Genomic DNA, 16,657 nt, shown 5'->3' with positions numbered 1-16,657 from the left:
AAGCGTCAGCCTTTGAAGAAGGCTAAGGGGATTGTGACGTGGGATGAGGCCAAAGAGCAGGTCTTGAAGGCCACAGTGAGAGTTATGGTCTTTCACTTCAGAGCAATGAAAACCCGTTTAAGGGTTTTAAGCAGAGAAGAGTAGGGATGATATGACTAGAATAGATTTGACTTTTGAGAAGATCACTGTATCTGGAGGGTGGAGATGAGCGGATGTGTGTTGACCAGAGTGAAGGTTCTTCTAAGGGTCTAGGGTTTCATGAGAAATGAAGAGAGCTCAATCTCTGCGGGATAAAAGTAAAGAATGAGAAATGTAGGTGGCTATGTACCACCTGCATGATAGGCTCTTCGAAGTTAAAATGGACGGGACTTGGTGATGGATTACAGAAGATGAGAAGGAAGGAGGAAGTGTTGAGAGAGACTCTCCAAGGATTCTGATTTCCTAAACTGTGGATAGTCATGCCATTCCCAAAGACAGTGCCAGATCTTAGGACAAAGATCATGAAGTAGTTTCGAAGTTTGAGGTTATATTTTGTAATTAATATTAATTTAAAATTATAGTTAGAATGGCAATATTTGTCAATTAAAAAATGTAATAAGGAAGAAAGAAAAGGAAAATAAATTACCATGTATTCATCACCTCCTATGTATTCGGTACTTTCAATTTATCTTGGTTCATTTTTCTAGTAACCTTCTAAGGCACACATGTCCACACTGATCGAATTGGCAAAATGTTCTGAAAGATTTAGTGACTGGCCTGAGAACACACAACTAATGATTAGCAAAATATGTGTTTGGTCTCAGTTTCTATCAAAATCAAATCAACTGGAAGCTTTTCAACACAAAATATTTTCTCTGTACCCACTTTATGTTGGTTTTATGAGGGACAGCATGGGACTCCAGCCCTCAGGAAATTTCTTTTAGGGAGATACTGGTTATAATTCCACAGTGGAGGTTTAAACGAGATGCCCTGGGCCTATAGAGGATGAGCTTTGAGATTGCTCTGTGCCTTCTGGAGATGAGAAACTCTGAACTGAGTCAGAGAAAGAGATTCACTTTGGCCAGCGTCAAGGATACGCAGAGGGACAGATGTGGCCTGGCCTCTATGGGATGATAGAGTCATCAAATGGAGTTGGAGAAAAAGGAGAGAGGGTGAAGCAAGAGGGTGTGTAAAGACATATTACAGCTACTGGAACTCTTTGATGTCTTTAGAAACCTAAGTTTGCCCATGAAACAGTAACTGAAAATCAAATTAAATGTACTTGGTAATAGTAAAAGACTTACGTTCATTAACAATCTTAAAATAATTTACAGTTAGAATTATAAAAAAGAATTCTGAGCCAGTCCTGATGGCCTACTGGTTAAAGTTCAGCATGCTCCACTTTGGTGACCCAGGTTGGGTTCCCAGGCATGGAACCACACCACTCATCTGTCAGTAGCCGCACTGTGGCAGCAGCTCACACAGAAGAACTAGAAGGACTTACAACTAGAATACACAACTATGTACTGGGGCCTTGGGGGGTAAAAAAAGAGGAAGATTGACAACAGGTGTTAGCTCAGTGAATCTTTCCTAGCAAAAAAAAAAAAAAAAAAAAAAAACTGAACAAGGGCATACATAGGCAAAGCTCCTTTTTGTTCCCTTAAGTCTGTCATTTCCAAATAAAACAGCTCTTTTTTATATCTGAGCATAACCTCAGAGGGTCATAGAGTTGGAGGAGGAGGGGACCAATCTGTAGAAATAAACAGGATAAAAATTTAATGATTGACGTTTTGAACCCCTTGGAGCTTTTTTTTTTTTTTTTTCATCTTGTCTCTCCTGGAAAACACACAAACACACACACAGACACGTGACAATTAATATAAGCTACGCAGTTAGTGAAGATGTTTTCACAAATCCATTAAAACATGCTTTAGAAACTGGCAATGGTATTTGCCTCCACGGAAGTTATCGGCAAGAATCAAAACAAAGCTAACTTTTCATGGGATGTGATTATGCACTTCTTGAATTTTCAGAAGATACTTTGAAGTCCGTTGTTTTTGTGGCCTGAAAGCCCCAAGATGTAAATAGAAAGATTATAGACTCAAACACTTAATACCTGAGCCTGAGTTCCCTCGTTCACAAAGAGCACGCACTAATTCTTACCTTGTGAGGTTTTTAACAAGGATTAGTGACAGTATGTCTTAATACCTGGCACAGAGTGGCTGCTCAATGATAATAATTCTCCTATTGAAGAGGAAAAGCCTTTTTTGATTGGTTGTAGCTAAATAAAGCATTTTTTGGCTAAGTTTTAGGTCTGAAGAGGTTTTGTTAGTAAAAATACTGATCTGGTATTCAAGAAGGAAAAAAAAAGAAAGACCCCCAGCATTGATGTAGTGCTTCTGGGCCTTCAGAGAATTCCACAATTCCAGCACAATTATCCCTGTGAGAGGGAAGAGAACAAAATAATAATAACGATAATAGTAATAATAGTAAATATGCGTTATTATGCTAGGAAAGGCTTATTTTTGTGACCCAGGCCTAAGCTAATTTCATTTTCATCTCTTATATGTAATAAGAAAATTAGGGGTTGATATTTTTCTCTGGATTGTGTTGCCTAAATGTTATTGACACAGTCCTGGCATTAAACTATTATCATTTTCAAGCCCTGGATTAAGAAACTAATTACAAGGCTTTAATAGTTGAATCCTAGCTGCTAAGTCTTATGAATATTGTAGTACTGTCTACAAGGCTGAATAATTATTTGATCTGTTGACATGGTAACTGTTTTGCAAAAGCAATCTGTAAGGTTGTATTCAATCTTCAGAGCAGTCTGCAAGAATTGTGTTCAACTATGGCCATTGCAAGCTGGGAAGCTTGTTATTAAAAGCGTGCCCAGAAAACTGGTTAATTTTCCTGGGAGAAGATGTCAGTTAACCGTAATAGAATGATTTTGGTGCTGATTTTGTTTAATCAAACATCATGAAATAATTGAACTCTGAACAAATGGCTTATTATAGAAATGTGCAGGTTGGCAAGAAAGGCTGGAGAGTGCATTTCAATAAAGCATATATGCGAACGGTTACTTTTTTCATTAAAATGGGCAATTGCTGCGGGGCCTGGGGCTCAGGCCATGGTTTAGCTGTGGGGCCCTTACAGAGCTGCTTGATTTCTCATCCGAGATCAAGTCAGAAGCTCCGATGGGGGAGCACTTTCAGGTTTGAAGGGAAGGGGGCCTTTGCTTCTTATTTGTCACCTCTCAGGGCTGGAGAAGGACAAAACCCAAAGTTTGTGCCCAGTATTTGTTCACAGGCATCTTACACGTTATCCCGGCTTCCACGGTCCCCAGAAGCATCTTTCAAAACATAATTTAACCAACTGTTCCAAACCTCTGGCTGCACGTAAGAATCATATGGGGAGTTTTTATAATATACTGATGTCTGGGCCCAATCTCTGGCCAATTAAACCAGAGCCCCTCTGGGTGGGTCCTCAACTTAAATATATTTCAAAGCTCCCAGCATATCCTGGCCAGAGGACCCTGCTTTAAGCCATCAGCCACTCCACTGGATTATTTCGCTCTCCTCTGCAAAGGTGAGTGAACACAAAGGATTAGATTGTCAAATCTGACTTGCACAAGTTGGTGACCTGACCCAATGTTTTAGTTAGCCCAGGCTGACTAACGGAACACCACAGACGGGGTAGCATCAACAATAGACATTTATTTCCTCACATCTATGGAGGCTGGCAGTCTAAGATCAAGATGCCATCAGGGTTGGTTTCTGGTGAGGCCTCGCCTCCTGGTTTGTAGATGGCTGCCTTCTTGCTGTGTCCTCACGTGGCCTCTCCTCTGTGTGTGCACACTCCTGGTGACTCCTCACTCTCACAAGGACACCTGTCCTATCTGATTAGGGCCTCGCCCTTATGAGCTCATTTAATCTTAAAAATCTCCTTTAAGGCCCTATCACCAAATACAGTCACATTGATGGGTCAGGCCTTCAATATATGAATTTGGGGAGGACACTATTTAGGCCATAACACCCAGTGACAAACTTTAGTCCTGTTTCCAGAGTTACAAATAATTGTGAGACACAGACAAAGCAGGGAACGGTCTGGAAGTATCAATACCACTCCCCGGGGCCTGCCTGCCTCAGGTCACACTTTGGCCCAGGGTAATAAATTAGGTCTGTGAGCAATGTCTGTGTCTACAAACAAAAAAGAGAGTTGTTTTGGTCATGAAACATCATTATTTTAAACGTAGATAGATACACAGCTTACATGATGTTTTCCAGGGAATCATACCCTGTAAATTGATACACTCCAGGTTTGTTGACCATAACAATCCCAGACAAACAAATTGTATCCTGCTAAAAACATTCCACTTCCACAGATAAGAAGCCTCAAGCTAGCATATACCATTTGGTTGCCAGGAGGTCTGTTGCTAGTAAAAGGAAATTGGACCAAGCAACTGTTCTTCTCTGTTTCTGGAAGATGCTCCCACATTCACCCTCCCCCTCCCGCACCCCATAAAGGAAGAGAATGAATTGAAAACCTGCTTCTAACCATATCCTTCCCAATGGGCCATGTGACAGTCCTGAGGTGAGCTCGTTCTTCCTCTTCACTCTCATGTAGAGTGGTGTTACCCTCACCACTAAACTCTGGACACACTCTCTGACTTTTCTTCCTCTAACACTTTGCTGTTAAAGTGTGATCTCCAGACCTGCACCATCCCCTGGGAGCTTGTTAAAAATGAAGACTCTCAAGCTCCCCCAAAGCTGACTGAATCAGAATCTATCTTTTCACAAGATTCCCCGGGGGATTTGTTTGCACATTCAAGTTTGAGAAGCACTGTTCTAAGACTTCCCTGCCAAATCTTCCCTGCCTCAGGGCCTTTGCACCTGCCCTGTTACTTCCCATGCTATGTCCTCACTTTTCAGATCACAGCTTAAAAATCACCTCTTCAGCCTCTCTTGCCTTCTGTTTAAAAGAGTTGCCCCCATGTTATTTTGCATTCACACGTTATTTATTTCCTACTTAATACTTCTTGCAATATGTACTTCATTCATTTGTTGTATTGTTGTTGCTTTGGCTGCCTCGCCACTTCTAAGCTCCTTGAGGTTGGAAGTCATATCCAACTTGTTTAGCAGTTGTCTCCTAATGAACATCACTTGGTGCATACTGAGTGGCCTGGAAATAGTTGTTGAACCAAAGTGAGCCAACTGAATTTCCATGGTCTGGTGCCTCACTGTGTCTCTAACATTATCCTCTTTCTTCCTTGCTTGCGCTTGACTTAAACTGCTTGCAGCCCCTCATCTTCATCACCATCCCTGAAGGCAGTGCTTTCATGCTTTCTTATGTTTTCTCAAACTGCTCGCTCTTCGTGACTGCTTTTTCCCCACCTGCCCTACTAAAGAACTTATATTTATCTTCAGAGTCTCTGCTCCAATATCCTAGAAAAGGCAGCTTAAGGACCAATGGGCCACAACTGTATTTTGAATTATATTGGATTTTAGTGAGATTTACACGCAAATTTCTACCATGACACCAAAATCCCATAGAGGGAGAGGAAATTGTGGTTTCTCCCATCTTATTGTCGTTGCTTAATGTAGTGCATGGAACACAGGAACTGCTCAGTAAATGGCCTTTGAATTATGAGACAAGAGAAATACAAGAGGGTGTCAGGAGGATGGTATAAGGACCACCTGCGTCTACTTCAAAATCTTGACAGGAAAGATCCTTCCTGGACATCATAGTCTCTATTTTCATGTATGTACTTTTCGTGATGAAAAAGTATTTTCACACCCCTTGAGTCTTCCAGCAGTCCTGAAAAGATAAGCTGAATCAAAGAAAGACTTCATTTGTCTCACTTTCCTTAGATAACCCAGCTTCTCGATGTAAAAATAAGCAAGTATGCTGTCTCAGTCCATTCAGGCTGTTAGAACCAAATACCAGAGACCATGTGGCCCATAACAACAGAAACTGATTTCTCACAGTTCTGGAGGCGCCTAAGTCCGAAGTCAAGGAGCTCACAGATTGGGCGTCTGGTGAGGCCTGAAGCCTGGTTCACAGAGGGCCATTTTCTCACTGTGTCCTAACTGGTAAGGGAACTCTTGGGGATCCCTGTATAAGGGCGTTAACCCCATTCACGAGGGCTCCACTCTTATGACCGAATCCCTTCCCAAAGGCCCCACCTCCTAATTCCATCACAATTGGCATTAGGCTTCAACATAGGAATTTGGGAGGGGGACACAAACTTTCAGTCCCCCATAGCACGTGCTGTCTAGTTTAGAGGCCGCTTCTCTCTTAGCTCTGTGGACGTATAAATTTGTGAGACAGTAGATTCCATTTCTTAAGCAGTCTAACTGAATGTTTTTATATATACATGTGGGGATAAACATCAGTGCACATACATCTCTACAGCCTTCTGCAGACCTCCTTAGACATGGGACAGAATTCAGTGACAGTAAGTGGCTACTTACTTAGATGCGGTGTGAAGGCTATCAAAAGGCCACTTGCCAAATACGTCACTCCCATATCCCCTGAGCTGGCAATGGAGCCTGAAATCCCAACTATTTGCGTTGTTTCCCCAGATTAATGTGGAGATGTCTCTTAAAGAGATGATTGTCCAGTTCATCATTGGACAGGACGTGCTTTAACAACAATATTATTGGCATGCTCAGTTTGTAGCGAGCAGTAACCCACTTGCCCATAATATGCAGGCTGGCTTTTTAGTTTGAGTGGCCATGTGTTCACAAGGAGGACGCATTTGGCTCAGTCTTGCTAACCTGAGTCAGGGAGACGATGCGACAGTCAGCAGGGGCTGCACAGACAAAGGCGTGGAGGCAGTGAGCAAGAGAAAACTAAAAGCTGCATGAAACAATAGTTTGTTCTTCTTATCATGAAAACATTAGAAGACAGAAATAAAAATACTTATTTTAATTAAATATTAAAATACTTTCTTTAAAACACTCTCGTATGTACAATCATATTTGATTCTCCTATAACTCCATTTTGCTGGTGAGGAAATTAAGCCCCACAGAAGACCAAGATGATCCAGCTAGTCTTCTGAGAGTTGACAACCCAGTTCATGTTCTGAGACTTTCCATGACCCCACAGGTTACACTAGCCCTAACAGGGACAAGATCTGAAAGGCAGTGCTAGAATCCTAATCAGAGTATTAGTTAACCCATCATGACACTGTTTTCCACAGTGTTATTGGAGGGATACATATTCTGCAGGATGTTGAGGTAACAGATGTTACAGGAGGGGAAAGAATGATTCGTTCTGTACTCCACTGAATTGGAAAGCACTGGCTTAAATCAAGGCACAGTCTCTTCCAAATAGCAAAACTTCTCAGGATCTTCAATCAACAAATATGCATCATGGCTCCCCTGCATGGCAATACTGAATAGTGTGGTTTCCTACATTCCAAAGACCATATTGCAGGGCTAGTATTCATCAGAATGAAATGTGGGTAACTATCCTAAATGATCTGTATACAAACAGTTTCTACCCTTTAGTTCAGAAAAGGGAAGCAAGAGATTCAGAAGCTTAAAAAAATGGAAAGGAGGGAAAAGAGGGGAAAAACAACAGAAAGAAAATCAAAAGCCCTTTTGTCTCGTCGTAACCTGACTGATCGGCATTCTTCCTCGCTTACCTGGCAGAGAGCGCCACTCACCCGAGGTGAGTGGGAGAAAAGCAATTTGCAGGTTGTCTGAGTGTGAAAACCTGCGATGAATGGCTGAGCTGCTTAGAAAAGGAGATTTAGTAGCAGTCATCTGAGGACTTGCATTGTTCTTGCTTGTATAGTTTGTCATATTTAAAGCAGGTCAACGTTGGGAGGCTCACACAAAAGGGAGGAATGAAGGGCGTTCAGGAGCACTAAAAGAAGACACTTTTCTCCTAAGGATTTTATCCCTTTACGTCCTGATCCCAGGAGTTCTTTCTTGGGATAGAATCTGCTCAGGTTCCATTCCATCTTTTAGGCTCTGAGGGGTTTAAAAAAGTACATAGTGGCCCCAGTTTTCAAAGGATAAGTAGAAGAGGTAGGAGAATCGTACAGGTAAAATGCTAAGAGATTTCAACAGAGGGCAAGGGCATTTATGCCTTGGAGGCATTGGGGAAGATTTGGGGCTGTTGAGCTAGTTGTTGAAGAATTAGGGGAAAAGCACGACAGCTAAAAGGACAAGGGTAAAGGAAATAATGCAAAAAGGGGATTGCAGACTATTAAAGGGAAGCATAAGCAGGGCCATTAGCTAGAAGAGCGAAGGGTATTTGGGGTGTGGAGGTAGATGAGGCTGGAGTCTGCTTTGGAGTGACTTCAATGCTAAAACGAGGTATCTGCACTGTGTCATGTAGGCAGTGGATTTTAAGCCAGAGTAAAGTAGAGCCACACTCGCCAGGAAGGCACTCTGTCAACTCCAAGACATTGGCCACTGTGAGTGAATCTTCCAAGCATAGGGGTGAACAGAAGGAAACAAAGTGGATGTGATCTCCCGGAGCGGAGGAAGATGATGGATCAAGAAGCAAACATCCAGATGTTTAATTTCAGATAGTAACCACGACGAAGAAAAATAAAACAGTAAAAGAATAAGAAATGAAAGGGAAGACCTAAAATCAGAGACAGCTATCAAGAAGACACAGGGATGATAACTTTAATAGATCAATGTCTTTGGGGACAAAGAGAAAAGGGGTTTATGGAAGAAGATTGGGACAAACTTTGTTATTTTTGGAGGGGAGCAAAGTGGAGAGGGGTGTCAGAGATGACACTGTAGTGACTAATAGTAATTTCAGTAGACGTAACTCATTAAGCTTTGACTATGTGTCAGCAATGTGTTTCCCATGCACTGATTATCTCAGTAAGTCTAGGAGGTAGTCATTACTGTCTTCACTGCATAGATTAAAAAATTAAGCTTCAGAGAGCTTAGATGATTTGGCCAAGGTCACTCTGCTAAGATTTGTGTCCGTATCCACCGGAGCCCAATGCTGATGTTATTTTCTTTTTTAAAGATTTTCTTTTTTTCCTTTTTCTCCTCAAAGCCCCCCAGTACATAGCTGTATAGTCTTAGTTGTGGGTCCTTCTAGTTGTGGCATGTGGGATATCCCACCTCAGCACAGCTTGATGAGCGGTACCATGTCCTCACCCAGGATTCAAACCAACAAAACACTGGGCCACCTGCAGCAGAGGATGAGAACTTAACCACTCAGCCACGGGGCCGGCCACCCAATGCTGATGTTATCAACTCCTTTGGTATGTGAGGGTGTGTAGGGAGGTCTAGAGAAAAGGAAGGAAGGTGACACGTTCAGTTTTAGATGATAGAGTATAAAATGCCACTATGGCATTATTTGGCTGGAAGAATCAGACCTCAAGAGAGATAGAAGGACCAAGAATGGCTGTCTTAAAGTTCTTTGCATAGATTGAGTTGATCTTTGGAACCATAAAATATTCTAATAAAAACTAATAATTATGGGGCTGGCCTAGTGCGCAGCAGTTAAGTTCACATGTTCTGCTTCGGCGGCCCAGGGTTTGCCAGTTCGGATCCCGGGAGAGGACATGGCACCGCTTGGCAAGCCATGCTGTGGTAGGCGTCCCGCATACAAAGTAGAGGAAGATGGCACAGATGTTAGCTCAGGGCCAGTCTTCCTCAGCAAAAAGAGGAGGATTGGCAGCAGATGTTAGCTCAGGGCTAATCTTCCTCAAAAAAAAACCAAAACCTAATAATTATTAGGGAGCTACGATGTCTCAGGCACCATGCTAGTTCCTGACACATGTTATTTCATTTAGTCTTCATAACAAATAAGCTTAGGAAGCTGGCACTTGGATTGTCTACTTGCTTTTGGTCATGCGGTCTGGAGGTGATGAAGCCAGTCTGTAAATCCAGGAAAGTCTCACTTCCTAGCTCATGCTCTATTTTGCCCTGTAACTAAGCTGACCAATGGAAAAAGTAGAGGGTTCAGAGAATAGTCAGGGACCTATTAAAATCAACTTTTGTCCCTGGATACAGATTGCACATGACTTGTTTTTCTCCCTCTCCGTGGTGTGTTAATTGTGTTCATTTTCCCTCTACCTGGCAATTCAGTGCATCATATTTAATTCCCTTTCTCCTCTCAAGAAAATGCCAAGGACATTTCAGTGGTTAACTTTTATTCTATAGATATGTATTAAATGACTGGAGAATGGATGAGACTCACATAAGTCATTATGGATTCTTTCATCAAGTGTAATTATTGTTAAGCTGAAATTTTGGCTGGGGAAAAGACACTTCTAGAGGAGGGGTCAGTCTTTTCTTTTCTTCATGCTGTCGTTCACCTATTCAATCTGACAATGCTCTCGAGCCCCCTCCCAGATAATAAGTTTGCAACCGTGAATGAAGCGGACCGAAGCTCTGGTCTCATGGAGCTTACACGTCAGTTAGGAGACAGACTTCAATGAAATCATATATTTGCATAATTACAAATTGTGTTAAGTTTTTTATAGAGGGCTCTTTGAGATTTTCTAAAATGATGACCTAATCCATTGGGATAGGGACTTCCTGAGCAAGGGGCTAGAGAACTGAAGAGCTGTTGGGCAGCATAGTGTAGTACAAAAGCCACTGAGGGACAGGAAGCTTCATGGAACTCGAAGCCAGGAGAGTGAAGCCAGTTGATGTGCATTCCTGCAGACGATGCAGGAGCATCTGGGAGGTCTAAGAGCAAGGAGAAGTCATCGGAGAGATTAAGCAAAAAGGTGACAAAATTAGATCTCCATGCTAAAGGGTCTGTCTGGCTATGGTGCAGATAATGGGATTAGGAAAAGGCCAGTAGGAAAGGGAGGTGAAGACGCCCGAAAGGAAGCACTTGCAGAGCAGGTGTGGTCTCAAAGTTGAGAAAAGAGGCTTTCTCTCTCTAAGACACTCATCTTTTTTTCCTGGCAATTAAAACAGAGTCTATTACACAGTAAGCTTACTTAGTAAATATACTTTGTGGGATGAAATAATTAACCTACCTGATTGCAAGAGATAGGAGTTGTTAATAACTTAGATGTGGGGGGCAAAGGGAAAGGAATGTGTCAAAGATGACACAACTTCTGGTTTATGGAGAGAGAAGCCTGCCATGCACTAGAGCTTTGTCCTTCTGTTTTCTTTGCACCTGAGTCGGTCAAGATTTTCTGTAAAGGGCCGGATAGTAAATAGTTTAGGCTTTGTGGGCCCTGCATTCACAACTACTCAATTCTGCCATTGTAGCCTAAGATTGGCCATAGATGACATGTAATTGAATGAACGATGTTCCAATAAAACTTTATTTGTTGACAAAACCATTCAGTGGGCAGGATTTGGCTCACGGGCCATAGTTTGCCAATCCCTGGTGCGGATCATGAATTCAGTTTTGGACAAGTTTAATTTGATGTATTTTTGAGACATCCTTGTGAATATATTTACATTATAAATTATTCTTAAATCCAGGCTTTAAAAAAACTACTTTCAAATGCATTTAGTATTTAGAACAAGATTAAATATCTAATCTTTGACTGGCAAGCTTTTAGGGAACTGTGCCCCCCAAGGGGGAATAAATAAGAGATTTTTTGTAGTTGGCATGCAAATTGTGAGGAGATGGCTCCTCTAGTGGCAGCATTGTTTCAGAAAGAGACAGCTAACTAGTGTCAGCACTTGTGCATAGTATGGCCACCTGAGTATATGGTACTTTTTAAAAGGCATCAACATTGTAAAAAATTGGAGATTCCACAGAGGACTTTTTTCTGATTCATCTGGAAAAATAAATTGAAGTTCTAAAACTGAGTAAAGGCAACCCTTTTTACTTAGAGATATAGACAAGTTTCATAAAGAAAGAGAAACCTAGATTTACTCTAGAGGCAAACTGTTGAGTTAGTCTGGGAACTTTTCATTAGGTAAATTTAAAACGAGAACCCTCCCATTGGCCCTTATATTTGAGGGAAATGCAAGCATTGAAACAGTAAATGCAGATCATTTAGGCAGTGTTCTTATGAAATCTGTTGTCAATGTACAAGTTAACATATGTGGATGTATAATTTAATGTGCTCCTTTAGACTTGGTTGTTTTGGGGGCGGAGATGTTTCTTACTCCCACCCACTTCATCCGTTTACTTCCTACGCTTGGCCTCTGTCGGCATTTTCTGTTATTTGGTCAATGACGTTATGAAACAAATCCAGAGAGCTTCCTGATTGTGCGAATTTGTAATTCTACTACAGCTTCATGCTTTCCCATTAAAGCATAAGAGACTATAACTGAGCCTTTGATTCAGACTTTTAATGAGAGGCAGTGCCTCACAAGGTCAAGAATAGAAGCCCAGAGAAGGAAATCTGGAGTCACTGGGTTCTCTAAACAGCACACAGATCTTCTAGGTCCCAGCCCTTCAGAGAGCTTAGTTCAATGCTTCCCAAACTCGTCTGTAAGGCATCTGGGGAGCTGTAAACACACTGATGTCTACTTGGAATTTTTAGAAGATGCTCAAGTGATTCAAACGTGCAGACAAGTTGGGAACCACTGGCTTAATTCAAAACAAAGTCTCAGTAACTGTGCAAAGTTGTCCACATGTTGGACCTACAGAGGCTTTGTAGTGAGATGAAGCTCTGAACCCCTCCACGAATCCCCAGGACCTACCTCAGTTAAAAGCCAATCCTAATAATTCTGTGTATGACACTTTTTTCCTAGAGTACATAAAAAAGGATGATTTCTATAATTACAAATTTTGAATAAGTAGAATCTGAATTAATGTGTGTTTTTATTGTAATATAGCAGTCCCCAAATTCTGTTTCATAGTCTAATCATGCTGCCTCAGCTTTAAAAATAGGAGCTAGTCTTTTTTAAGCATAGAGATGGTACAGAATTCCACGTGAAGCTCTTGCTAGCCACTCCACCTTACCCCCCCACACACACCAGAACCGAAACCTGGCTCTTTTCTAGGACTAAAAATTCAATATTCCTGTGTATTTTTCCTAAAAAGCTTTTTCCATAAATCAGACAGGGCAAATGTATTTTAATGAACAAATGGTGTTTTAATTAGAAAGTTCTTTTTAAATTAGCTCATTCTATTAAGATTTTAATAAGTAAAAATAGTATTGCAGAGAATTATGCAATGAAAGCACCAGCCAGCTTGGTTTACAGAGTAAGCTTTGGAAATATGCAAATAGAATTTCACCAAAGAAATTATCCCTGGAGTGACAAAATTCTCTTTCAGATAGCAAATTTCCGTGTGGAGCAAGAACAGATCTAGATAAAAATGGATGCACCAGTGTTTATAAAAATTCTATCTCTGTTTGATGTCTGCATTTGGCAGTAGGTCAGCAACTAATTTGGTTTTATTTTAAAATTCTAGTAATTATAAGGTCTGCACATTCCCTGTGGAGTAGCTCTCTCTGCTGCTGGAACCAGACCCCAATTTTTCTTTGCCAGACACTTGTGCTAGAGAACTATGGCTGACAGGTGCTTTTTCATTGTTTTTTCTGAGCCAGAGGCAATGGAGTCACAGCTGACTTTCTGAGTTCAGGACTTTACCACCCTTTTTCCTGAGCATTTTCAGGAGACAAAGCCAAGTGTTTCTGATCATGCGTGATTTGAAAGTCCCCTTTCCTTCAGAGCAACCTACTGTCCATGTAAGAAATTGAATTACTGGCTAATTGTCTAACAGACTCAGAAGGTCTGCACACACCAGATGCAGAAGCAAGAAAGAATGTATTAATTAGATGTTTGACTGCAAGTAGTAGACTACCCACAAAGACCTGGTTAACCATTAAGGAGAGTTTATCTTCTCTTTTTGAAATTCAGGGGTAAAGTGGTACTAGTGTTGGTTAATTTGGTGACATAATTATGCCATTAAAGAAACAAATTATTTTCATCTGTCTTTTTTTTTTGCTATCCTCAGCATACTGGCTTTGTTCCTTAGGCTTGTCTCTTTATGGTTGCAAAATGACTGTTGCAACTCCATACATTGTGTTTGCATACATCAAAGTTCGAAGACTGAAGAGAACATATCCCTTCTTTGTGTCTCTTTTTTGAGAATGAAGAACACTTTCCTAGGACTCGACCACGGGCTTATTTTTGCTTTCATTGGCCATGACTGCATAATTTTCTCTTTCCTGAAACATTGGTTCGCCTATCCACATAATCTGTGTGCAATGCGTGGTGTTAATTGATGGTACTAGCTATAAATTCTGTTCTCTTCCCAAGAGCAGGGGTCTCAATCGCCCTTCCCCACGACCCTGCTACTGAGCAGATCCTGTATCCAGTAACCATAAACTTTGGGCATCCAGGAGGAAAATGCATCCCTGGCAGGGAATTTAGAACTATATCTTCTAAAGAAGATGATGTTAACATCCTGGCCTTGTCCCTAATCTTTCTGTACCTCAACTTTGGCTTTCTAGCTAACTGAAATACAGATTTATTGCAGAGTTCAGAATAAACTTGAAATTTGCCTTCCTACTAGCCTTCTGGCAAAGTAAATTAACATTACTGTTGATTTTTCATAGCCCTCAATTATTATTCTCTTGTAAATGTGTGCCCATGGGCATTTGCAGCTGTTTCTTCTTATGAAACAAAGCACTAAGTTTACCTCGATGGATATAGATACACACAAATCGTATGTGTCACTTTAACAAACTTGTCACTTATTGGAGCTTTTAAAAGGCAGTTGGTAGCTTCATAGAACACAGATTATATTTTCAATAATGATTTTTGTTGGCAAAGCAAGTAAATTAGACTTTTGTTCATTTGGACCAAGAGGCGACTTTGTTGGTCTAATATATACAATTAAATTGAGTTGAAATCTACGTTAAATGAAAATTGAAAACAAATTAAGTAATCAGTCAAGGTAATGTTTGTAGTTACGGCTCTTGTATATACTTGGATAAGCTGAGGAAAAGAAGCTCTTCAGCATTGCTGGGCATTTTGTTTTATTCCAAGGGAAAAAAAATAGTGAGCTGACAACATTTGAAGTTGGCTATAAAATATTACATATAATAATAATTTTATTTTATATTTGTGTGAGCCCTACATTTATAGATCAAGTTTAATCATATGGCATGTTAGTATCCACTAGTGTTGGAATCAGGTAACCACAAGTTTGGCTAATGAAATTTATTTATAGTTTTTGTTGTTGTTGTTAATCTTTCTTACTAACCATGAGTAGGACCTTTTAATTGGACATTTGGAAACATTTGTATTAACAATGGCAATTTTTTAGGTTCCTACTTCTTGAAATTTGACATTTATAAAGTTAATGCATATCTTTTTCTCTCTTGTTACAAATTATTTCCTTAATTTTATGGCTTTGGGATGGCTGCCAGTGACTTAACTGCCTCAAAAACGATGATGTTGAGAAAGAAATGATCATATTTTATATTTAGTTAGATTTATTGGTGCTGACTTGGGTTTTGTGCTCAGGCAAGTGAGTTCACAAGAGTCATCTTAAGATTCTTGGGTCTTGGGTTAAAGTTTAAATTAAACCATTAGAAGGTTGGGATATTTTATGAAGTCTAATCCCTGAGCCAATCTTTTTTCAGAGTCAACTACATTTGATTTAGATATTGAATGTAGTACTCGTTCAAGTTTTGATGGAAGTATCACACCCTGCTATACATTGCATCCTGTTTTAACACAGCACTGACATTTCAATGAGCAATAAATTAGTTTTATTTCCACTATCTCTTAAAATTATACATATGAAAAAGTATTGGACTCTCTAGTATCTTTCTGACCTATTTTTTGATTCAAGTGTATTAAAAATTCAACTAACTAGGTATGGGGAATATCAGCCAAATTTGATCACTGGAATTTATTTTGTAAATTAATTTGCTAAGTATATCTTTTGCATCGCGTAGATCCTGAAATTATTCATTTAGGACATATATTTTTCAGGACTCTTGGTTGCAAGTAGTAGAAATACAATTCAAAGTATTTCAGCATAGCAGAATTTACTGGTTTACATAATAGCACAGCCTAGGGAATTCCTGCTTCAGGCATAGCCATATCTAGGAGCTCAAACAGGCTCATCAGTAATCTTTCTCTTCACTACTCCTCTCTGCTTTCCTTTATGTTGGCTTCTTTCTCTGACAAACTCCTTCCTTCTAGTAGCCGTGAGCACCAGCGTCCTTACATCTGGAAACTGCAAATCCAACAAAAACAAAGATTTTTATTCCGTGTAAACTCAATAAAAGTCATGAAATTAAATTCCATACTATTTCATAATGATCCCACCCATGACCCAATCTCTGTGGCCAGGAGGTTGGAATGTACCAGTGGTTGACAAAGTGTGGTACCTAGAGAATCCCCAGCAATATTACCTGAGATTGTGTTAGAAATACAGTACATATTTTCGGGTCCCATCCCAGACCCAGTGAATCAGAAAATCTGAGAGTAGGGCCCAGCGTACTGGGTAGTACAAGCCTTCCAAGTGACTCTGATGCACACTCAAGCTTGAGAACGACTGCGATATGCTGATTGACCAAGCCTGGGTCATGTGTGCAACTCCAGAGCTTCAGTGTAAGTTCTATCCCACAGAAAGAACACAGAAAAAAAGTCTGAGGACCCAATACCCAGAAAGAGTAAGAATAGATGCTGTGCCAGCAAAGATGAGAGATATCCACTACCACGAGATTTCAGCCCAATAATAAAGTTTTTCTTTGTTTCTAATACCAGGATTTCTCACAACACTTTAATTATGAATTCACCTC

General features: G+C 40.4%; 1 protein-coding gene across 1 annotated transcript in view; it reads left to right on the top strand.

Moving 5' to 3' along the window:
* The window catches only part of GRM7 (glutamate metabotropic receptor 7), a 770,519-nt gene that overhangs the window by 632,903 nt on the left and 120,959 nt on the right, over window positions 1-16,657 (top strand). The window lies entirely within an intron of this gene.

Source organism: Equus quagga, chromosome 1, assembly GCF_021613505.1.
Source record: "Equus quagga isolate Etosha38 chromosome 1, UCLA_HA_Equagga_1.0, whole genome shotgun sequence".
Taxonomy (NCBI): domain Eukaryota; kingdom Metazoa; phylum Chordata; class Mammalia; order Perissodactyla; family Equidae; genus Equus; species Equus quagga.
This window is presented reverse-complemented; position numbering and strand designations above follow the sequence as displayed.